We start from the raw sequence: 24,093 nt of genomic DNA, 5'->3' as shown, positions 1-24,093 counted from the left end.
TCTTTCACAATACGCACACTAACACTTAAGTGTTTGTAATCATGAACCATCAATACTAATTTGGACAGCCTGTGGATTTGTATATGAAAATAAAATGGCTGCAACAACTAGCACTCTCGGACAGAGGGCCCAAATGAGACAGAATTTTCTAAGCGAAGGGGCTGAGATGGGAAGCAGGGCTGTGTGCATGGCCGGCCCCCAAATCACAGATATCCTTAAATCAATCTATCTGTCTATCTATCTATCTATATGGAGTGTAACAATTGCCTTTCTTCTAAACAAGGACAGGGGCACTTGACATCATCTTTTCAGGTTCTTGTTTATATTACTTCTTGCAAATAAAATATTTGCATGGCACCTACTCCTGTCTTTACAAGCACACAGTTATAAGAAATAAGACTATCACACATTATATAGTTACCATATGTTAAGGGACTCAGTGCTATAGCCCCCGAAAGCTATAATGTGCATAGTAGATCTTCTTATACACGGACGAAAGACAAGTGTTATTGCTGTGCTATGCTATGCATCCGGGCCTGTGGCGCAGTGGACTAATGAATCCACTACATGGTCCTGTGCTTGACCTAATGATCACAGGTTCAAATCCCAGCCAGTCCACTCAGCCTTTCATCTTTCTGAGGTCGATGAAATGAGTACCATTAAGTTGGGTAACAATAAACATCTGTTATTAGTGCCAAGATGCCCGTTCAGGGGTGAACATGTGCTTTACCAATACACCTGTTAGGCTATGGATAGAAATATGTTTTGCTGCCTTGATTGGAAAGAATTCCACATTTCAAGAATTAAACGTATACTCTTTAAAGTAATAAAATATGTTTCAAGAAAAATAGGTGTTTCAAAGTAAAGGTATGTGTTTTAAGCTAAACTATGTGTTTTTATGCCTGGAGAATACCTCAGCTGCAGGATAAGAGGACTAGTGAACCACGTCCTTTCTCTACGAGTACAGTTCTGTCCACAGTCAGGGTCTACACATCCTTTCTTGTCATCCAAAGCCGATAATACAATTACCATTGGCTTCCTGTCTAGTAAACAACAAACCCAAAGTGGGAACCTCAACTTTCACTGATACCTAGAGGTAACACCAAGCATTATGAACAAGAATGGTATCAGGAGAACAAGAGAGACTGAAGAAGGTGGACAGACAAATAAGAACTTAAATCGGTATATTCATTTTATTAAGATTTATCTAAAAAACACTTCAACACATATTAACTTAATTAATTCTAAAAGACATTTTGCTAATCATACAACCTTACATACACACTCTAATGCAATGTTTAAATAATGTACAGTGCTGAGAAATTAAAGAAGCTGATCAATTCATTAAACCACTTCTTTTCATTGAGTTTATAAAACATTCACAATGTTATAAACCACAGTTCATTCCTAAATGTAATATCATGTAATATCGACTATTGGTGCCTAAGACTATTGGTGCCTAACAATATCAATCTTCTTTACAAAAAAGCTTCCCATTAATTTAATAGTTTCGACTTCGACAAGTTGTGTGTGTCTTCATCAGGATTGGATGAACAGTAGCAACATTCTAAAAATAAACAAACATACAATTAAGACATAGTTAAAATACTGCTGTCAACCTTCTATCAGTAACTCTCTCTCATGAATTGGATCAAACATTGAACACTAGAACAAAAATTGTCTCTAAGTCCAAGTGGGTATTCCCTTACCCATGATCCCATCAAAACTGGTCAGTACAGTACAGCCAGTTTAAGTAAAGCCGACTAAATCAGCTATTTTCATATCCCCATATGCAGTCCCCCCAATTTTTATTCAGGGCTCCAGGGTTCAAAAAAAGGGAAACTAAGCTACTCCCGTATTCATACTTAGAGACACATATCCCTTTAAGTGCTGAGTATACCCCTACCGTCCCAACTGTGAACTGCTTCAGAGTACAAATACAAGTGAGAAAACATACCTGCGAACCCCATTAGGTTCGCCTAGTGACTTGTATCCCAGTGGCTTTTAGTATAAGTCTAGTAAGTTTGGTTTTTCACGAAAAACGAAACCTGTGACGCATAAGTGAGCATAAATCTAAGATCAGAACGGGCCAGCAGAATGCTCCACTAACGATGCATTTTTTGGAACAGAAACATAGGCCAGAAGATTTGAAATGGTGGGCAGTCGAGAAAGTGTCTGGCACTGATGCGGCCAACACGGCTGCACGCTTAGCGCAAAAAGAACAATGGTGGATATACCAGACCAATAGTCTAGAGAGGGGCCTGAATCAACGAGAAGAATGGAACTGAGGTCCTCTTTCCACTTCTCCCCACTATCAAATGTGTCTATGTTATGTAAGACACTATCGCGTTTTTAGTCCTTCTTTTGTGACCATGTCTTGTAGGACACTATGTCGTTTTTTGGTCCTTCCTTTGTATTTATGTCCTTATTTTGGAAATAAAAGAGGGACCATGACGAATATTGTTCTGTCCTTCCGCTCCTCAGAGGCACACGGTACTAAACTGCGAATTACTACTGCGGCAAATAAGGTAAGCAGGTTTGAAGTAGGCGTTTGTTTACCACTCGGTTTATTGGGTCTGCTGTTGACGGGATCCGTCTATTTATTAATTTACAGATTCACCCATCAGCGTACACGCCCGTCAGCGGAGAGGTGTGTCATTATCCATTTTGTGACCGTGAGCGTTTAAACTATGCTGCGGGATAGAAGGGAGATAAGTGCTATTCCATTTTGGACAGAGTCACTATAACAAAGGTGAAAGGCTTTTTGTATTAAAGAGAGGGCGTTTTGGCCCGCAATAGTATACATGCCTTATTTGCATTTCGTTAGTTCTAAGAGGATTCAATTTGTTTCTTAGGCGGTTTCCTTGAAAACTTTGAGAAGAGCCATCTTGCTTCCATTCTGTTGGCGCAAGAAGTGTTTCTGACCTGTGCTGTGAACGGATCAGTTTCGGTATAGAACGTGAGCTGCCAACTAAGAGATTAACATGGGCATTCTCAAATTTGTGTGACACTAATAAATTTGATTTATTGTTTCCTGTGTTTTTATCACAGGTTTCGTTTTTCGTGAAAAACCAAACTTACTAGACTTATACTAAAAGCCACTGGGATACAAGTCACTAGGCGAACCTAATGGGGTTTGCAGGTATGTTTTCTCACTTGTATTTGTACTCTGAAGCAGTTCACAGTTGGGACGGTAGGGGTATACTCAGCACTTAAAGGGATATGTGTCTCTAAGTATGAATACGGGAGTAGCTTAGTTTCCCTTTTTTTGAACCCTGGAGCCCTGAATAAAAATTGGGGGGACTGCATATGGGGATATGAAAATAGCTGATTTAGTCGGCTTTACTTAAACTGGCTGTACTGTACTGACCAGTTTTGATGGGATCATGGGTAAGGGAATACCCACTTGGACTTAGAGACAATTTTTGTTCTAGTGTTCAATGTTTGATCCAATTCATGAGAGAGAGTTACTGATAGAAGGTTGACAGCAGTATTTTAACTATGTCTTAATTGTATGTTTGTTTATTTTTAGAATGTTGCTACTGTTCATCCAATCCTGATGAAGACACACACAACTTGTCGAAGTCGAAACTATTAAATTAATGGGAAGCTTTTTTGTAAAGAAGATTGATATTGTTAGGCACCAATAGTCTTAGGGACCAATAGTCGATATTACATGATATTACATTTAGGAATGAACTGTGGTTTATAACATTGTGAATGTTTTATAAACTCAATGAAAAGAAGTGGTTTAATGAATTGATCAGCTTCTTTAATTTCTCAGCACTGTACATTATTTAAACATTGCATTAGAGTGTGTATGTAAGGTTGTATGATTAGCAAAATGTCTTTTAGAATTAATTAAGTTAATATGTGTTGAAGTGTTTTTTAGATAAATCTTAATAAAATGAATATACCGATTTAAGTTCTTATTTGTCTGTCCACCTTCTTCAGTCTCTCTTGTTCTCCTGATACCATTCTTGTTCATAATGCTTGGTGTTACCTCTAGGTATCAGTGAAAGTTGAGGTTCCCACTTTGGGTTTGTTGTTTAGGTGCAGCACTTTGCTGTGTGGGGAATAGGGCCTTCTGGTCCCTTCCGTTGTGACCTCTTTGAGGTCTAGTCCACTTATTTTGGACTGTGTTGATGCCCCGTTCACACTATGTCTGCTTCAGATTCAGTGTCCTTCAGTGAAGAACAATTAGCGGAGGCCATTAAGATCCCTTCATTTTTTGACAAATTGCAGTTGGACAATGTGACTGGAGATTATTTGAATATAACTAGCGATAGTATATTACGATTGAAGAAAAAGAAATTTAGAACAGAAATGCATAGTCACCTTCTAACAGAGTACTTAAAGAAGAATATTATTCCAACAGGATTAATTGTTCGCAACGAGCCTTGTCTATTTGTGGACGATATTGAATATAAAAATGCGTTTTCTGGGATAGGAACCAAGTGCAGTAGGGACTGGATGTTACTTACTATAAATACAGCCTTGAAAAAGAGTATGGCAGTTGGGGAAGAGATCCAGAAAGCCGAATTGGCATTTAAGGCAGACTCTACCATTATAAACATTAAAGAAAAGATGGAATCAATTGAGAATCAAGTGATAGATTTCATTAAAATAACCACCTCTAAGAAAATGGAGAAATTGATCAAGGATGTGAAAAATTTCTCTAAGGAGAAGGCATATCCGTATTTACATGCGGATTACCAAGGCCCATCGAATTGGCGAGATCCAGATAATATCTTAGGAACACCGATCCGAAAAAAGGTCACTTTTTCAGACACTTCTTCCGATGAAGGTGATGGTTACCAAAGAGGGAGGAGAGGAAATCTACAAAGGCAAAGAAACAGAGGGTTCCAAAGAGGAGGTAGAAGAGGGAGACAAAACATGTTTTTTCAATACCCCCCTTATTTCTATCCACAAGGATTTGTCCCCCCAGGGCCCTTGCAACCGTATCCATCGCAAGAACTCCCTTTTCCTCCACCTCAAACAGACCCACCGCCTTTAGGAAATATGTTCGAAACAAGAAGGCGAGCATACAGAAGGTAAATTCCCCTTCAGCTGTGTATAACCTGTCTGACAAAACTTTGACTACCAAAGAAATATCCATATTAGAAAAAGGATTTTCCTTCATTCCGATGAAGGACCCTAGCAAAATGGATATTGAAACAGAGTTGAGGAGTTTCTTTCGCAAAATTAGGCTCAAAGATTTCTTTGATGATTCCCCTCCTGAATCTATTGAAAAGAGGGCCAATACGCCTTTTAAACCCCCTTCTACTTTTACTCCTTCCCTTAGCATGATTTCTAAAGAAACAGCCATATTTGAAAAAGCAGTACTTCGAGACTTTAATGCTCTCTATGATAACAGAGAGAAAAAGAGACGAGATACCAAATGCTTTAATTTCACCAAAGAGGATTGGGTATGTCTAAAAAATTTACAATCGGACAGATCAATTGTTATCAAGAAAGCTGACAAAGGAGGTGGAGTTGTAGTATGGGACGCTGTCAAATATGACTGTGAGGTCATGAGACAATTGAACAATCGAGAGGTCTATGTCAAACTGCAGGGAGACCCCTCGCAGAGTATATTGAAAGAAATAGAAGGTTTGGCCAAGGATGGTTTAGAAAAGGAAATCATCACTCAGAAGGAATTTAATTTCCTGGTCCCTAAGAACACCAGGACTCCCTTGATTTATATGCTGCCCAAAATTCATAAGAGCATGATTTCACCACCTGGGAGACCTATTGTTTCCCTAAGTGGGTCTATTCTTGAACCTGTGGGACAATATCTGGACCACTTTTTGAAACCTCTGGCGAAAAAAACTCCCACTTATCTATCTGACTCTACTGATGTCATTAGAATTGTGGAGGCTTTTCCTTTTGATAGCGACCACGATATGCTTATCACTCTAGACGTTGAGTCATTATACTCTAACATTCCCCAGGGGGACTCATTGGGGATTATGAATAGGTTTTTACAAACTAGGACCGATATCATCTCTGTCCCTAGCGAGTTCCTAATTGAACTATTGGAAATTGCCCTTACGAGAAACTTCTTTAGATTCAAGAATGGGTACTACATGCAGATTAAGGGGATGGCTATGGGGGCATCCTTTGCACCCAACTATGCCACCCTCTATATGTGGGATCTCGAGGAATCCAACATTTTGATAGATGCTAATCCGTTTAGACCAGCTCTCAAACTGTATAAAAGGTACATTGATGACATACTTATCATCTGGGACAGCACCAAAGGGGACTTCAATGCGTTCTTCCTTTGGATGAATAACCTAAATCCTAATCTGAAGTTTACTATGCAAACGAGTAATAAGGAGATCGCATTTTTAGACATCCTTATTAAAGTGGATAAAAATGTACTTGCAGTAGACCTTTATAGAAAAGATTCCGATAGAAACACTATACTACATTACGAAAGTTTTCATGCTCAGTCTTTGAAGTCAAATATACCTTATGGTCAGTTTCTGAGGGCGAGGAGAAATTGCACTAAAACAGAAGATTTTAATAAGCAAGCTTCCGTCATCGAGGAAAGACTGATAGAGAGAGGATACCCCAAAAGATTACTTACACAGTCAAAAAAACGTGCAAGGTACCAGCATAGAGATGTGCTTTTACAAAGGGACATAAAAGAAAGGAAGCTGGGGGGAGACCAACTTGTATGTGCTCTCACGCTCAGCACTCAACATAATCAAATCAAGAAGATAATATCCAATCATTGGCATCTACTTCAGCTCAACATGCCGAAAATGGCCAAACCCATTTATGCATTGAAAAGAGGCAGAAACATTAAGAACTGGGTTTCCAAAGCCGACAGAAATATGGCGCAAGATAGTCAACCCACCATCACCAGTTCTTGGGGTATGCTGCCCATTAAGGGACACTACCCCTGTGGCAACTGTTCGAGTTGTGCCACCACTTCGGCCATTGCCTCGATTGAGATTTATGACAGAATCTGGGATCTGAGGCACCACACCACCTGCCTCAGCACCAATGTAATATATGTTATTATATGCCCTTGTAAAAAGGCTTACATTGGGAAGACATCCAGAGCTGTCAAATTACGCATAAGTGAGCATAAATCTAAGATCAGAACGGGCCAGCAGAATGCTCCACTAACGATGCATTTTTTGGAACAGAAACATAGGCCAGAAGATTTGAAATGGTGGGCAGTCGAGAAAGTGTCTGGCACTGATGCGGCCAACACGGCTGCACGCTTAGCGCAAAAAGAACAATGGTGGATATACCAGACCAATAGTCTAGAGAGGGGCCTGAATCAACGAGAAGAATGGAACTGAGGTCCTCTTTCCACTTCTCCCCACTATCAAATGTGTCTATGTTATGTAAGACACTATCGCGTTTTTAGTCCTTCTTTTGTGACCATGTCTTGTAGGACACTATGTCGTTTTTTGGTCCTTCCTTTGTATTTATGTCCTTATTTTGGAAATAAAAGAGGGACCATGACGAATATTGTTCTGTCCTTCCGCTCCTCAGAGGCACACGGTACTAAACTGCGAATTACTACTGCGGCAAATAAGGTAAGCAGGTTTGAAGTAGGCGTTTGTTTACCACTCGGTTTATTGGGTCTGCTGTTGACGGGATCCGTCTATTTATTAATTTACAGATTCACCCATCAGCGTACACGCCCGTCAGCGGAGAGGTGTGTCATTATCCATTTTGTGACCGTGAGCGTTTAAACTATGCTGCGGGATAGAAGGGAGATAAGTGCTATTCCATTTTGGACAGCGTCACTATAACAAAGGTGAAAGGCTTTTTGTATTAAAGAGAGGGCGTTTTGGCCCGCAATAGTATACATGCCTTATTTGCATTTCGTTAGTTCTAAGAGGATTCAATTTGTTTCTTAGGCGGTTTCCTTGAAAACTTTGAGAAGAGCCATCTTGCTTCCATTCTGTTGGCGCAAGAAGTGTTTCTGACCTGTGCTGTGAACGGATCAGTTTAGGTATAGAACGTGAGCTGCCAACTAAGAGATTAACATGGGCATTCTCAAATTTGTGTGACACTAATAAATTTGATTTTTTGTCACAGGTTTCGTTTTTCGTGAAAAACCAAACTTACTAGACTTATACTAAAAGCCACTGGGATACAAGTCACTAGGCGAACCTAATGGGGTTCGCAGGTATGTTTTCTCACTTGTATTTGTACTCTGAAGCAGTTCACAGTTGGGACGGTAGGGGTATACTCAGCACTTAAAGGGATATGTGTCTCTAAGTATGAATACGGGAGTAGCTTAGTTTCCCTTTTTTTGAACCCTGGAGCCCTGAATAAAAATTGGGGGGACTGCATATGGGGATATGAAAATAGCTGATTTAGTCGGCTTTACTTAAACTGGCTGTACTGTACTGACCAGTTTTGATGGGATCATGGGTAAGGGAATACCCACTTGGACTTAGAGACAATTTTTGTTCTAGTGTTCAATGTTTGATCCAATTCATGAGAGAGAGTTACTGATAGAAGGTTGACAGCAGTATTTTAACTATGTCTTAATTGTATGTTTGTTTATTTTTAGAATGTTGCTACTGTTCATCCAATCCTGATGAAGACACACACAACTTGTCGAAGTCGAAACTATTAAATTAATGGGAAGCTTTTTTGTAAAGAAGATTGATATTGTTAGGCACCAATAGTCTTAGGCACCAATAGTCGATATTACATGATATTACATTTAGGAATGAACTGTGGTTTATAACATTGTGAATGTTTTATAAACTCAATGAAAAGAAGTGGTTTAATGAATTGATCAGCTTCTTTAATTTCTCAGCACTGTACATTATTTAAACATTGCATTAGAGTGTGTATGTAAGGTTGTATGATTAGCAAAATGTCTTTTAGAATTAATTAAGTTAATATGTGTTGAAGTGTTTTTTAGATAAATCTTAATAAAATGAATATACCGATTTAAGTTCTTATTTGTCTGTCCACCTTCTTCAGTCTCTCTTGTTCTCCTGATACCATTCTTGTTCATAATTCCTGTCTAGTAAAAGCTTGAAATGCAAAAGACATGAGATGGGTTAAGAGGCCAATGATGTTTGCATGTAACACTTTATAAACATTTCAACGAAATAATGTCAAGCGTTATCTGGCTAATAAGTGCAGCGAGACAAGGGGCTGTAGGGTTGCAGATACAGACCCTTAAGTGCTGGGGGAGCCCGGAGGCAGTGCAAGGGCAACTGGACATGAAGTAGCCTGTGTCCGAGTTTCAGTGGGTGGCTAGGTGACCAGTGTGTGGAGCAGTCAGGGACATCAGCAAGGAGAGGAAGAGAGAAAGGAGAAGCAAAAAGGAAGGTCTTGAGTTGCTTCCGGAACCGGAGGTGGTTCTGCTCAAGTTTGAGAGAGGCAGGGAGGCTGTTCCAGAGGGAGGCCCCAGCCAAGGAAAGAGATCTACCCCCCCCCCCCACTCTCTGCTTGGAGAAGCATCTGACCCTCAGAGAATTGGAGGTGGATGAACATAGGGCTTAAGAAGGAAGATGTTTAGGAAGAGAAAGTTGGAGGTAGCGCGGTTCCAGGCCCCAGAAAGCCTTGTGGACTATACAAAGGGTCTTGCACTTGATCCTTGCAGCCACAGGGAGCCAGTGGAGAGATTTCAGAGCTGGAGAGATATGATCCCTAGGCTTGAGGACTGGGACAAGTCTTGCAGTCCTCTTCTGGATAGGTTTAATGGTCAAGGAGTGGAGGCAGGAAGATATAGTAAGAGGCTGTTGAAATAGTCCAGCCTAGAGAGGACCATGCTCTGGAGACAGTGAAGTCCAGTTTAATGTCAGCATAATGAGTAACCCTATCAATTCCGTTTCAGGAGGGTGTGGGGGGTCTCCTTTTCAAAGGTGGACAGGCCAACAGGGAACTCTGGAGATTTTGCAGTGGCCTTCTAATCCATTCTCCTCTTTTGTGTGGGTTTCTGCTCCTTTTATTCTCTGCTCCATGCACCCCGCCCCCCTTCCATCTCTTGTCATCCACCACATTCTTTTGCAGTAAAGAATTTGTTACAATGCTTCGAGTGTGTTAGTCCTTACTCTTACAAATGTTATGTGTCCATTCTTTGTTATTTTTAACTACTTCTTTATCCCAATAGAAGGATAAATGTGCTTTAAGAGTCCCTATTTACACCATGTTTTTGTATAGTGGGGGACCACCCAAACTCCTACTTAAAGGGGTTAGGCTTGCCAACACAATGCATTATGGGGCTACTTGGGCCACTTTGGGTTTCCAGTCGTCCCCCGCTGCTTTTCCGCTCATTGTAGTTCCTTCACATTCTCCCATGCTCCTTTCCTCCCGTACAGCACTTTGAAACAACCTCTGTGCTGTGTTACTCACTATATAAGCAACCAAAGATGCACCCAGATGCAGATGTACAAATTAGTATGTTATCATTATCATCCTATGTTGCATGTTTCAAAAGTGTATATTCATTCTTTATTGCAAACATGCCCATTCCCCACTTGACTGGTCTTGTTCATGCGTGTGAATATTAAGAGTGAATGGAATCCAATTGTAAAGGCAGGGTAAGTGGCCGGAGAAGGAAATTATTGGACATACGAAGAACTACGTTTTTTCCATGGGTCGACAGCTGCAGGCCGTGAAGTGGAAGGGAGATGGGATAACAGAGTTGAGTAGGTCAATGTAAATGGAATAAAGAAGTTCACGGACCACCTATGGGGAATAGCAGGCACTACCAAAATAAGATCCGGGCTACTGAAAATGAGGTCAAGAGTATGTCGGGTGACCTGAGTAGTGCCATTGACTAATTCAGAGGTTGAAGAGAGACAAGTCATCAAGAGTGGAATCAGCAATGGGCATAGAGGGAGAGCCGGCCCAAATGTTGAAATGACCTATGATTGCCCGATTGGAAGTATAGCACGCTAAAAAAGAAATAGTGTCTGCCAAATAGTAGCAAAACAAGGATCAGGTTTCGAGGGTGATATATTGGGGAGAGAAGCTGAGGCAGAAATGGAAAACTTAATAACAAGCATTTTTGCATTGGGAAAAGAGAAGAAAGTAATAACAGAGATCTTAAGGGCTGAGCAGAAATCACAAACACACCGTCTCCTACAGAGGTAGTGCAATCAGAGCATATGACTTTGTATCCAGAGGGAATACGCGATGAACAAGTGGGGCCAGAGGAATCCCAGGGTCAAGTCTCAGTGATGAAGATGAGATCATGGTAGTCCTTTGATCAAAGATTGGAAAATTCAGTTGTGTGCTTGGCAAGGGAGCAGGTGATGAAGACGTAGAGAAGCAGAAGGAGCAGATTTATTGGGAGAGGAGGAGGAAGTCAGAGCAGCCGGGTAGGAAGGATCTGGGGGCGTGCCCAAGCATATCAGAATTCAAGTAAATGCTCTCACCAAGATAGGCTGACCAACACATTGAAGGGCAATGTAAGAGGCACAAGCATGGGTATTGTGAGGAGCGTAGATGTCACTAGAAGGGCAAACACCTGTGGGGGTAAGAAGGGGAACCTCGGAAGAATCTGCAAAAAATGTAGCATTGTTCAGAGCGTCTGGAGCTTGGACATTTACATACGGAATATTCTAGATGTATTCCCATGCCCACAGTGTGGATACACGACCTGCCAGCACACAAAGAAACCGGCAAAGCCAAGTATTGTTGTTGGCCAAGAGGGCCTCGGCAAGAGGAATTACCAGTCGGTTTGTTAAATGGGAAATCATATTGTGCCTCCTTTCTAATGTATATTGGCCTAAGCCCAGTCGCTCTGCGAAGAAAACCGCGTTTCAAATGTTTCGATTTTAGATTGACTTTGCCGCCATTTTGGGATCATCCGCCATTTTGATTTCTGTTCAAACGTAACTCTGTGTTCTAAAATAGTGGACTGTGTTTCCAACTTGTAACCAAGCCTTCCCGACCCTTGCACCTTAGCTAATGTTTAGACTGTCTGCGGGCCGAATGTTTAGACTGGGTAAAGAGACCTTGTCCCATGCCTGACTTGTGGTTTTAGGATTGTCTGCAGGAATAAGCCTCATCCGCGAACATACATCGAAAACAATGTAAAGTAAATATCGAACATGGACACTAGCTGAACTGCATTGTGAAGTGACATGTGCTAAGGCTTACTGCTAAACCTGGGAATACACTGTTGCCATTGTAACTTGTTTGTATGTAAACCGAATGTAATCCGTGTGCATATTGTCATATAAACCATAAGTGAACTCGGCACGAACTCTAGACCATGGATTATTAACTTGCAGAAGGGCTGGATATTGTTACTAAAATTGTATAAATGCGTGAATGTCCAGATGTCCAGTACCTCTCACTTCTCACACTGAAGGGCTGGTATTCACTGTGATGTACTGAAGGCCAGATAACTATCTGACTTTATTTCTTTGTAAACTGTGCAGTCGAATAAAGATCTGTGAATCTTTATAAACCTGTGTTTGGTGTATTTCCTTTTGTGGTACTCAGCCTCGATATTTCCTCTTGCTTTTACAGGTTGGTACCTTAGAGCAGCAGATGCTTAGCCAGGATTGTCTAACAAGTGGGGCCTGAAGCTAACGTAGTTGGGCCCACAGCAGTGATATTAAAATCTGTAAATGCCAACACAGCCGTGAATGAATGAATACAGGGGTTCGGATCACATGTGTAAGCAGGTTGAAACCTTGCAGCAACAAAGTGAGAAATTATAAAGAAGAATTGGCATATTATAAGAGATTATCAGCAAAGTCTCCCCTCTTTTCATTTAAAAAGAGTAAAAATATACATACATATCTGGTAAAGGCTTATCGAGAGCCCACAGAAGACATACTGGAAGAGACATGGGGACTCACACTAATTTGAGTACACTACCCCTGTGAATCTGCAACCTGATGCTCTCCAGATGTTTTGGACTACAACTCCTGCAATGCTTCACCATTGACTATGCTGGAAAGTGCTGATGGCACTTGTGGTCCAAAACATGTGGAGAACCAAAAGTTGCAGGTCCCTGTTATGGAAACTGGTTTGCCTGTAAAATGACCACTAAGTCATTAATATCTGTTTATAAAACATTAATTGGGAACAAAGGTTCCACCACCATGATGTACTGTTCAAGCTGTTCATATAATTTAATTAACATGGGACAAAACTGTAGGAAAATTGTATTTTGTTCGACAGAACACAGATCCAGGATTAGAACATGTTCTGTGCCCACGAAACTGTTGAAACATTTTACCCATATGTGACATAAAGGGCCTGATTCACAAAACTATTTTAACATGGAAAAGCCCCATTGAAATTATTTGTATAAATCAGGCTCAAAGAGTCTGCTTTGTTTTGTACTGTGATTGAAAAGCAAACAGTTCCAAGACAAAGGGAAAACATTACCAAAAAAACTAAAAATGTAAGAGTTGTACTGGATTAACATTACCAATTAAATTTGAGCCGGTGTGAATCATCCAGACTACCTTTTACCTGCTTTACAGAGTACATTCAGTATGAGACAATCAGTGGTCTGTATGAACAACTACTGCACACACACAGACGGCCGTGCAAAGCCACTTTTCAGAATTGCAAAGTCACTTTGAACCGTGCAAATAATTCCATGAATTGGGCCCACAATGTATTTATTTATTTACTGTCTGTCTGTTTTATAACACGGGGTTGAACTAGATCATGGGCCTGCAAACATTGGCTTTCCAGATGTTTTGGACTACAAATCCCAGCAGTTTTAGCCAGCATAAACGATGAAGGATCACAGAAGTCTTAGTAGAAAACCTCTGGAGAGTCGCAGAGTGCATACCCCTGAACTAGACGTTTATTGCACATGAACGGTTTTAGGCACTACATTTGCCATCAAATATTGTGGCCATGTACATGCCCTTACTAGCCCTGCTACAAGGAGTCACACAGAAGAATAGATTTACCGCCAGTAAGGGGGACTGACAACACAGTACGTAATGCTGGCTCATATGACAACTTCTTCAAATCCGGCGGAAGTTGACATGGAGCTACGGAAGACAACAGCAAGACACCAGACGCACGCTGGCCTCTGCTGCACTGGCGGCCATCAGTGAACCTCAGACGGTAGGAAAGAACCTTTAGCTCAGCCGGCGACACAGAAAGGGTGTACACGTATTAATCCCTTCGGGACCTGTGAGTATTGAACACTATCTGACACTGAGCCTATTTTAACGGCCTTGCTTCACCTGTGTTAAATCGATTACACAGATGAGCAGGATATATAATATGGTCAAGCTTTCCTGAGGACTAGTCCTGACATTTGAAGTATCTACCTTTAGGGATGTATTTTTCTCTTTCATTCAGGCAACTGTTGGCCTGCCAGCAAGTGGTTGATGAATGAGATTTACTGCAAGAAAGCCTTGATCCTTCTCCATAGCACTATGTCTTGTCCTTGGGAAATGTTCAGCACGACTTTGAGTGGGTTATTGCATGTCACCAACGGGCCTTACTGTGCTACATAAATTCATACAGGTATTGGTGATTGAATTTAGTGCATTAGTGATTATTGGAAATTGTGGACAACGATTGATTGTCAGACTTCAGAGGTGTTGCGTCTGCGAGGAGAACCCCCACCAGATCTGTAATGCCAGGTACCCTACAGGCGACGACCTGCACCTGTAGCGACTGGGTAAGGGATGACAAAACACTGCCCAGATCCTATGCCACCTGGAAGGGTAAGAGCCAATAAGCGCCAATATACTTGAGTCCTTCTGCTTCCCAACACCGCCCCCCCCCCCCCCTGCCACCTGCACCTTGGGATACCTGAGTCTGAAGGCGATGGAGATATCTGACCAAAGGCAGGCAGAAACCGTAGGGGGAGCAAGAGACTTTAAGCAGAAAGAAGATCCAGAGGGCGGGATAACCACCCGCACGGTAACCGTCCAAACGGCATGGTGGCGCAAATGATATAGTCTGCAGAGGCCTTCCACAGTGCCACAAGGACGGAAGCTAGAGGTAGGTATTTCCTGAATCAAATGAATGATACAGATGTCTGAAAAGTCACCACGCAGTTCAAGGAATGATTCCCATGCGGCAAAGGTCCTAATGAAATAGATTTCTAAGGAGGAATCCCAGAAATCAGAGGAATACAAGTGAATGCTCCCACCAAGACAGAGGAAGTCTTAATGGGGCTATCTAGGGACAGAACATTGGAATGAAAAGTCAGGGCAAATGGAATAGATTGGCAAGCGAGATATCCTGTAATCGAAAAGGATGCATGTCGTTAAGCAAGCCAGTGGTTCGGTACACGTTCAGGCAACTATGTAGTCCAAGGACAGAACCAGGATGCAGGCCGTTAAACAAGCAAACATTTCAATACACATTCAGACAACAAAGTTGGGATGATGGCCAGAAACAGGATACAGACACTTTAATAGGCAAAATGTTCAGTACACACATAGAAGAAAAACAAAACAGCAGGCGCTGGACAAAAGTCAAACATTGCTGTCGAGGTTCTCGTATATCAGTTGGGACTGCTTCTTGACTTCAAAACTTGGTGTGTACACAGCGACGTCGCTACCCGGCGGAGCTGGCTAAGAAATGTAGTTTATCCATAAGGAGCCATGGTAGATGCCGTGCAGCCCCTGCGCTGAAGACTGTAGAATCGTGACATTGATGTCCAGATTTCTTTAGAGGAATACGAACTCGTATAACGGTTGTTGGCTCACAAGGTTGTGATCATCCAATTTTGTTTTCTGCTCTTTAGACCACCATTGGGGTTTTTTCCTTGAATGATTGTGTATGTGAAATAAGGACTTTGGTATATTGCAAGGAAATAGTGGAAATATTTTTCAAGGTAGGACTGACCAGTTAATGGGGATTGTCAAATGCATGCTCTGTTGTTTTTTTAAAATTGTTTTATTTAACGTGCATTAGCCAAAAACAATTCTGACTTTTTACACACAGACACTCAAACAGATCACTCATTTACATTTAAAATAAACATAATATCTTCAGATTCCTAAAACCAAATAAAAAATCTAAAACAAGCAAAACCAACACAAGAAAAATAGATAAAGAGTTTTAACATTTTATCATACCTCATTCATAAAATCCCTAACTTAAATATGCTCTGTTGTAGGATATATGACAAGCATAAGCACAATTATTTGTGTCAGTACGGATACTTGTCCTGAGGAAGACAAGGGTGGGGACAGAAGAGTTGGGCAAGATGCCAGATGCCGAAACATGTGTAGTCTCGATAAATGCTGACAAATTGCGACATCATTGAATATCAGAGGTTGACATCTGTAAATTACACATTTTATGTTTATAAAAAATGTATTAATTGTTGGATATTTAAAAAAAAATAGCATTCATCATATGGATTAGCGACAATGTATGGTTTATTTCAAGTGGAAATTCTGTTATTTGATTGCAGTAGGAGAAAAAGTACATGTTTGTATCTCATTTCTGCAGATATTTCCTCTTCCCAAAACTGAGAGCCTTGCCTCGTTTTAGAAGAGGAGAGCCTGAGAGGGGATGGCAAGTGGGCATTCCCAACCCCAGTGCACAGACATCCCTGGAGGATTATATAGATAGGGCGAGTACCATTATGCTCGAGCAAGAGATGTCCCCTTTATTTTTGTAGGTGTAGTTGTGTGACTTTCCAAGGGCCTGTGGGTACCGTCTTTCAAATCTTTAGAAATCATTCCTTACTGCCGCAATAGTATGTTTCCAACTTTTTCTCGGGAACTATGTGTCGGAGACACTGCTACTGAATTTTATTCGTCAACTCGCACAAAAATGATAAAAAGGTTGGAGTGATCATCTATAAGAGGGCATCTCAACCATCACATAGGGCCTTACTGTAGTAATTTTCATTGACTATGCCGGGGAATTAAAAAAATATCTGATCCACGCCTCGTTGCTGTTGTTAAAAACCTTAATAAAAGGAAAATAAGATTTTTCATGTTGCCCCCTCGATGGTTGGCTAGGTGACTCTTTTATAAACTTGAGTGCGTAATGCGTGGTGTTCATGCCCCCCCTCCCCCCAGCGCTGTGCACCCTCAGCAGGATTATATCCCGGTTATCAGAGCAGATGTGAGCTGCTTTTAGTCAATTCCTTGCCAAATTCTGCACGAGGGAAAAGAGCTGGTGACAGCTGTTGCGGTTTACTCAGGGGATGCCCTTTGCTGGGGACACACATCATGTGTTTGTGTTGGCATGAGATGGACAGCCCTTTATAAGCGACTCACTCACACATGGTGGCTGCATTTGCGGAGCTTGACTCAGCAGTCAAAACCACTGAAAGGGTTATCTGGCGAAAAGAAACAATGGCAGGTCTCTTCACCCATACCTGCGTCATCAACAATGGCCAACAACAAGGATTCCGGAATGAACCTTTCGCTACTGATGCTTGGTTGGGTTGTGAGAACGACGGCGACATCATCTACTACATGGAACCTTTAAGAAAGGGAGTTTAAAATTGGACTCTAATGCCATGCACTGTTTGTGTAAACTGAAAATGTATATTTGTATACCTCGTTTTGCCAATTAGATATATACTTATTGTTTATTAGCTCCGGGGCATAGCGGTAGCGTCGATTGGGCTCCCTGCCAATCAGTGAGCTCACAATGCGGGCCTTACCTAATGGTATCGGCCCACCTTCTGTGCCCCCTGAACAGCGGAAAGCCGCCATTTTGCCTCCCGAGCAGCGGCCACCAGTCACCCACCAGAAATATTTACCCTCGTCCCTACTCAGTCCACCACGCCCCCATCCACTTACATACTTGAGCTCTCACGGGTATCTCTGCGGTCGCTGCTGCTCGCCCAGCGGTTTGCCAGTCCATCCACTTGCAATACCAGCCATGAAAAGGGATAAGGACTATGAGTAGTAATCTTCTTCTTTATCCATCGCAGCCATTTTGTTTTAGTAGTTTTTTTTATCATATCAAACAGCAACTGGAAAAAATGGTATTCACAACTTGCCTGGTTGCTAATAGCGATTACCTCCTAGGTGGGTGACCTAGTAATGGCACCGGGGCCCCTCATTAAGAACCTATGTTAGCTTGGGTCTGAAAGTTGGATCCCAGGCCGTTACCAGGCGGTATAGCCCACTACCTTGGGACGCATTGCTCAAATGTCAGATTATTATTCAGTACCTGGGGCTTCATTACAGAATACGCCATAGTAGTCAGTGTTGCTGCGGGTGATCCGTACCGCTCATTGTGTAAATTCGGTGTCACCGGACGGAAGCTCCCATCGGCAGGAAAAAGTACCCTGGAAGGAATCTCTGCCCAGTACGTCTGATAGATGCTGAGGAGGGGCTGCCGCATCTGCATAGTGGCATGCCCATGCTAATGCGGCCCACTCCTGGTACCACCAGATATGAATGCTGGATCGGTATTATGAAGTTGGAGGTGCAGGGAGAAATCAGCAATAATTTCGACCGGGTCTGAGATTTTCGAAAATTGGGAATATTTGTCTGTGATCTGCGGTGTGTTTGAGAGAGAGCTGGGAATGAAGGGTTCAGGGGGACATTATAAGCAATCTTGTAGAATCGGTCCTTAATGCTTATGTCTGATAAATTAAGTTCCTTGAAGAACTCGACCTAGATGTCCTTGCCCTCACCGAGACATGGTTCACGGCCAGTTCTGTCACGAGTTTTGACACTCTCCTCCCTGAGGGCTACAAGATCCTTTCAGAACCTAGGACCAACCGTCCTGGTGGTGGAGGAGCCCTGATCTTTCCTGAGTGGGACCCTGCCTCATCCCTACGCCGGTTTACTCCTCCTTTGAATGCCTGGTATGCAGGCTCTCTATCTCTCCTGGCCTCTCTCTAACTGTGTCCACAATCTACAGGCCTCCTGGCCAGGCCACCCTCTTCCTCTCTGGATGGGTCGACCTCTCATCTTCTCTCATTGCCTCTACCTCTCAATTTCTCCTACGTGGAGACCTCAACATCCATCTGGATGCTTCCAATCCCTCCTTGGGGCACTTCCGCAATCTCTATTCTACCCTCAGGTCTGACACACTCTGCTGGGCACACCTTGGATGTCCTCATCTCCTCTGACATTCCCCTTTCTAACCCTCTCACCACTCTTCTCTCTTGAACTGATCATGTTCTGCTCTCCTCCCATCTGACACTCTCTGCCCCCCAGGTAAAGCCTACCACATCACTGCCACCAACCTTCCTGGTCATCTGGCCCATGAAGCATGTGTCAGTGGAGGCCAGTGGCAGAGCCAGAGGGTCCAAGGGGTGCGATCGACCTCCTGGTTTCACCGTGCTGACTGTTGCGACCCCCTTTGACTCCTGCTGGGATGCTCAGCTGCAGTGGCCTGTTTTTGAACCTGTGGGCCGTGGCTTGCACGCCACGCACCATCCACCGCGCACCGCAGTCAGTGCACGCACACGCACAGCAGCAGCAGCCAACCCGGGCCTGGCATTCAGTCCTAGTAGTGTAGCTTAGCAGCTTAAAATGGAAATTATGAAGACTGTGTGCGGCCCGGCGGGCGGCTGTGCTGCTGCACTCTCTGGCCCTGGGCCAGGGCTGGCCTCTTGTTGTTGACAAATGGCAATCATGATTTGATAGCACTGCTGACTGTGCACCACCAGGCTCAGAGTCACTGTAACAAGCCGGGACCAGCTGGGAGCCCACCCACTGGCAGGCCATGCCACCAGGCACGCACCGGCGAGAGACACGTGACCTGGCTTGCAATGCAGCTGAGCTGGCGGAAGGGCAATCAAGGTGGTGGTCTCTGTGCTGCTGTGCCGCACTGTCCGGCACTGGCCCAATTGAAGTTCCTTCCAATAACGAACAACTATTGGTTTTAACTGTATGTTCATCGTTTATGTGTTACTCACAGTAGGTTCCTTGGCTTCAGTCAGCTTGAGCTTCCTCCACAATTATATCCAAATGCATTTGCACTCCACACCCTTCCTGTAGGCCTGTTGGATGATTATATCCCGCGTCTGTCCCGTTTGCAAAACGGGATCATTATCACGCAGGTGACAGGTGTAGATAGTGAGTTTGATGTTGCCTGGACCGGCGCCTGGGTGGAGGCTGGGTGCAGGACAGGTGCTGAGGCACATTGCCTGCAGGCAGCCTGGTGCTGTTCTTGGCCATACACGAATAAAGATCACACTATGGTGCGATATGACACTGTCACACTAATCTGAGCAGCAGTTTCCAAAATCCAATGCATTTCCCTGTCCCCGGTCTGACCCAGGCCTGCATGCAGGCGTGAGCCTCTAGACTATCTGGAGCCCGCAGCCGCTGCCGTGACCGATATGTGCAACTGTTACCTGGCACATTTGCTATAAATGTAGCAAATGCCATCCCAGAAACAATGCTGCACATGCCTCTTCAATTGGGACCAGAGAGACAGTCAATTGGCATCGACCCGACCGCCATCCAGGCAGCACTAGTCCACAGCAACCGGACCGCCAGCAGCTGCAGTGCTGCTGTCCGTGCAGTCCTGCCTGGAGAGACACGGAAGGCGGTAAGGGTTAACGCTCACCGGTAATGGTACCGGTGACCGTTAACCCTTACCGCCTTACTACGAGGTCCCTTTGCGGGTTGGTACTTTAACGCCTGCTTTTTTTAGCAGGTGTTAAAAACCAACCCGCAAAGGGACCAGGGTGCTAATTACGGTACCGCAATTTGCGGTACCATAATTAGCACCTTCCCCATTCCCATTATGCCCTATGGGCAAAAATGGGAATGGGGAAGGGCAATGGGGGAAGGGGGAATTACCGCCCCGCCAACCTTGGAATAGGGCGGTAATTCCCCTTTCCTCCAAGGTGGTGCCTGTATTTTACCGGCATGGACCAAGCTGCTATTAGCACCTTGGTCCACTGCCTAACGTGTAATGAGGCCCTAGGTTCCTGCAGACTGCCCGGCCCCTGTTGGTGCAGCGCCGACCAGACGCCCAACCACCATTGTACCCTTGCTGCACACTGCACAGCAGTAGTGCCCAGAAGTGGCATGCCCAGCCCCAGCCCCCAGGTGCCTGCCAGGAGCCAGCCAGCTCACCCCCCCCCCCAAACAGCAGCTTCCCCAGGGGCACCAGGCAGCAGCAGCCTCTGAATTTCGTATTTCTGAATCCGATTCGAGTGAAGACTAGAAAGGGACTCAGTTAAGCTGTTCAGACACACTTTAGTTTATATACGAGCTGCCTGGGAGGATAGCATTTGCATCGTTCAAGGGTCCCTTAACAACGAGCATGGCGCATACAGGATGTGGTTGTGTTCAGTAATTGGACCATTCATTCATCTCCCCCTGCGCCCATTCTCTTCCCTAGCCTGCTCTCATCACCTGTTGGCATTTCACCTAGACACACACACTCTGGTGTGCATGTGCACATTGACCCGGCCGGCCACCGGTCCGCTTCTTTTGTATTGCCCATTGTGAACCCATGGTGGTAAGAAGAAGGTAAAAGTTAGCACCCCAAGCTGCATGTGGGAAGAGAGATCCAGGAAATAGAACACCCATATACTACCACAGTAACTTGACCGAAAATGAGGTCATACAGAGCATGCACAAGCGCGCTGGACAGACAGAAAATAGGAAAGCAGGGTCTCTCATGATCTCGCGCGTTCCGTTCCCTCTGGTCTGCCTGCAGCCTGATGCTGACAATGCACCTGCCCTTTCCTTCCGTGGGTTAAAGTAAACAAAAATAATCTGGCAGAGGTTATAGGAGATCGAGGCAAACTCATGGAGGAGTGGGGTTCCTCTCTACAAACATTCCCATTTTAGTGCTTGAGTTCAGGTGAACAAAGCCTGCAGTGAGAGAGGCTGGGTCCCTGGGCTCAGTGGGCTGCTGCAATCCGCATTGGAAAATGACATGATCCCCCCCTCAAGCAAGCCCCCCAACACATGCTGGTGGATTCCTTCAGGCAAAGGACTCAGAGTGTGAGCATAATGAACACACAGAACAAAGGGGGCATGCACATGCCACATGTTTAGAAACTGTGGGGGAAATGGCAATTCATTCCTTTGGTGAAAGACTGATAATAGAAGGATTGTAGAAGTGTAAGGTTTTATAAATGAAATATATATCGGATAAAAATCACTGCCAGTTTTTCCTTGAATATTAAGCGTCAACAGTTCCTAGTTATACCTGTGAAATACATTAAGGAAATGGTAGTGATCCTCAGCGCGAGCGCTCACTGACCAAACCGGTGCGGCGGTGCCCCCTGAGTGGCACTTTGCCCCCCCCCCCGGCATCAGAACTTGGCTCCGTCACTGGTGGAGGCCTTTGCTGCTACTTTCTCTCCTCCTCCTACTCCTGCGGCTGACTCACACTCTGACACATCCCTCTCTAGCCTGCATCTTTCTATCACTAACGCTCTTGATGTCCTTGCCTCTGTCATGAGAATACGCCTGAAGTCTACCACCAAGTGCAACTCTTGGTATGACTCCGACCTAGCCACCCTAAAACGCAAGTGTAGGGGGGCTGAGAGGAAGTGGAGGGCATCTGGCACATCCTCTAACAAACTGGCCTGCCACCTGCTCTAAAGGCAATACAGACTCTGTCATGCCCAAGAAGAGAGCCCACATCGAAGCCCTCGTCTCTGCAGCCTCTAACAACACGGCTGAACTCTTCCAAATCTGCAAGAAACTGGCCAATCTTGCTGCAGTCTCCACCTCTCCTGTTCCCTCCCAGGCCCTCTGCATTGCTCTGACCTCTCACTTCTCTACTAAAACCTAGGACACCCTGGCCTCTCTCTTTCCTATTTCTCCCCATCTACCTCTTCTTCTCCTGGCCCTCTTCTGGCCGCCTCTCCCCCTCCTCCTGCCTTCTCTTTTTCTGTGATGACTCCTGATGACGTTGCCAGACAAGTCCAATTTATTTATTTATTTATTTTGACATTTATATAGCATGCTAGGCCACGGGGGGGGCAATCAAGCAAGTGTCATCAGGTGTGTAAGCAGGTGTGATCTATGAAAGTGTCATCCAAGCAGGTTCTCCCCTGATCCTTCAGAACCATCAAGGACCACATTGACACCCTTGCTTCAGCCTTGGCCGATTTCTGCAATCATTCTCTTGCCACTGGACCTTTCCGCTCCCCCCGAATCACTCCCTTATGCACCCCCTCCTGAAGAAACCATCCGCCGATCCTTCCTGTCCAGCAAACTACCGCCCGATCTCTAGCACTCCTTTCTTTGGCAAACTCTTGGAAAAGCTGTTCATCTCCCAGCTCAATCTCCACACTGAATCTGTTGGTTGTCTCCATCAACATCAGTCTGGCTTCAGAGCAGCCAGAGGCACAGAAACTGCTCTGCTGAACACCCGTGAAGACCTGCTCACTAATCTTGATTCTAGCCTTCCTTTTGTCCTCATCCTCCTTGATCTTTCCTCTGCTTTCGACACTGTCAACCATGCCATCCTGATCAATCATCTCCATGAGAACCGGGACATCATAGATCAGGCCCTCGCCTTGTTGACTTCCTTCCTCCTGGACCGTCCCTCTCAGGACCAACTGGGGTTCGTTCTCTCCACCACCTCTCTCTCCACATGCAGTGTTCCCCAGGGCTCCAATCTCTCTCCCTGGTTTTTCAAACTTTGCGTGGCCCCTTTGGCCCACCTCATCTCTACCTTCTCCTCCAACGGTTAGTGTTATGCAGATGACACTCAGCTCTCCTTCAGGTTCCCCCTCTGCCTCCTCTCCTCTCCCGCTCATTCCTGACTGTCTATCTGCAATTCAGGATGGTGTGCCTGCAACGATCTCTGCCTCAATGCCAGCAAGACAGAGATCCTCCTCATTGGGACCCCTGCTCCCACTCTGGCCCCCCACCTCGGGCCCTCTCCCTGCACCTTCTTGTGAGACAAACAACCTTGGGGTCATCTTTGAGTCCACTCTCTCCTTCTCCCCTAACATCACAGACCTCTCGAAGAAGACCCACTATCAGCTGCACCTCCTTAGAGGTATTCTTCCTTTTCTCACTTTCCCCCAGAAGCTCAACATCTCCAGAGCCCTGGTTCTGTCCAGGCTAGATTATTGCAACAGCCTCTATCTCAACCTGCCTTCCTCTACTCTCCGCCCTCTGCAACTAATCCAGAAGAAGACTGCAAAACTAGTCCTTGGCCTCAAGCCCAGGGATCATATCTCCCCAGCACTGAAATCTCTCTACTGGCTCCCGGTGGCTGCAAGGATCA

The 24,093-nt window shown here is 44.4% G+C and overlaps 1 protein-coding gene and 4 long non-coding RNA genes across 5 annotated transcripts in view; 3 read left to right on the top strand and 2 right to left on the bottom strand.

Annotated features, from left to right (window-relative positions):
- Positions 1-24,093, bottom strand: part of TMEM233 (transmembrane protein 233) — a 302,463-nt gene that overhangs the window by 104,902 nt on the left and 173,468 nt on the right. The gene's annotated exons all lie outside the window — the stretch shown is intronic.
- On the bottom strand, positions 1,411-2,050 carry LOC138493349 (uncharacterized). Its single transcript, XR_011276393.1, has 2 exons — positions 1,958-2,050; positions 1,411-1,567 (listed from the first exon to the last, which is right to left on the bottom strand). It is a non-coding gene; the product is annotated as an uncharacterized lncRNA (long non-coding RNA).
- On the top strand, positions 2,470-2,942 carry LOC138493347 (uncharacterized). The gene is made up of 3 exons (XR_011276392.1): positions 2,470-2,528; positions 2,615-2,752; positions 2,856-2,942. It is a non-coding gene; the product is annotated as an uncharacterized lncRNA (long non-coding RNA).
- On the top strand, positions 7,503-7,986 carry LOC138493346 (uncharacterized). The gene is made up of 3 exons (XR_011276391.1): positions 7,503-7,562; positions 7,649-7,786; positions 7,890-7,986. It is a non-coding gene; the product is annotated as an uncharacterized lncRNA (long non-coding RNA).
- On the top strand, positions 8,069-8,708 carry LOC138493345 (uncharacterized). Its single transcript, XR_011276390.1, has 2 exons — positions 8,069-8,161; positions 8,552-8,708. It is a non-coding gene; the product is annotated as an uncharacterized lncRNA (long non-coding RNA).

This window comes from Ambystoma mexicanum, chromosome 10 (assembly GCF_040938575.1).
Source record: "Ambystoma mexicanum isolate Mex_15411 chromosome 10, UKY_AmexF1_1, whole genome shotgun sequence".
Taxonomy (NCBI): Eukaryota; Metazoa; Chordata; class Amphibia; order Caudata; family Ambystomatidae; genus Ambystoma; species Ambystoma mexicanum.
This window is presented reverse-complemented; position numbering and strand designations above follow the sequence as displayed.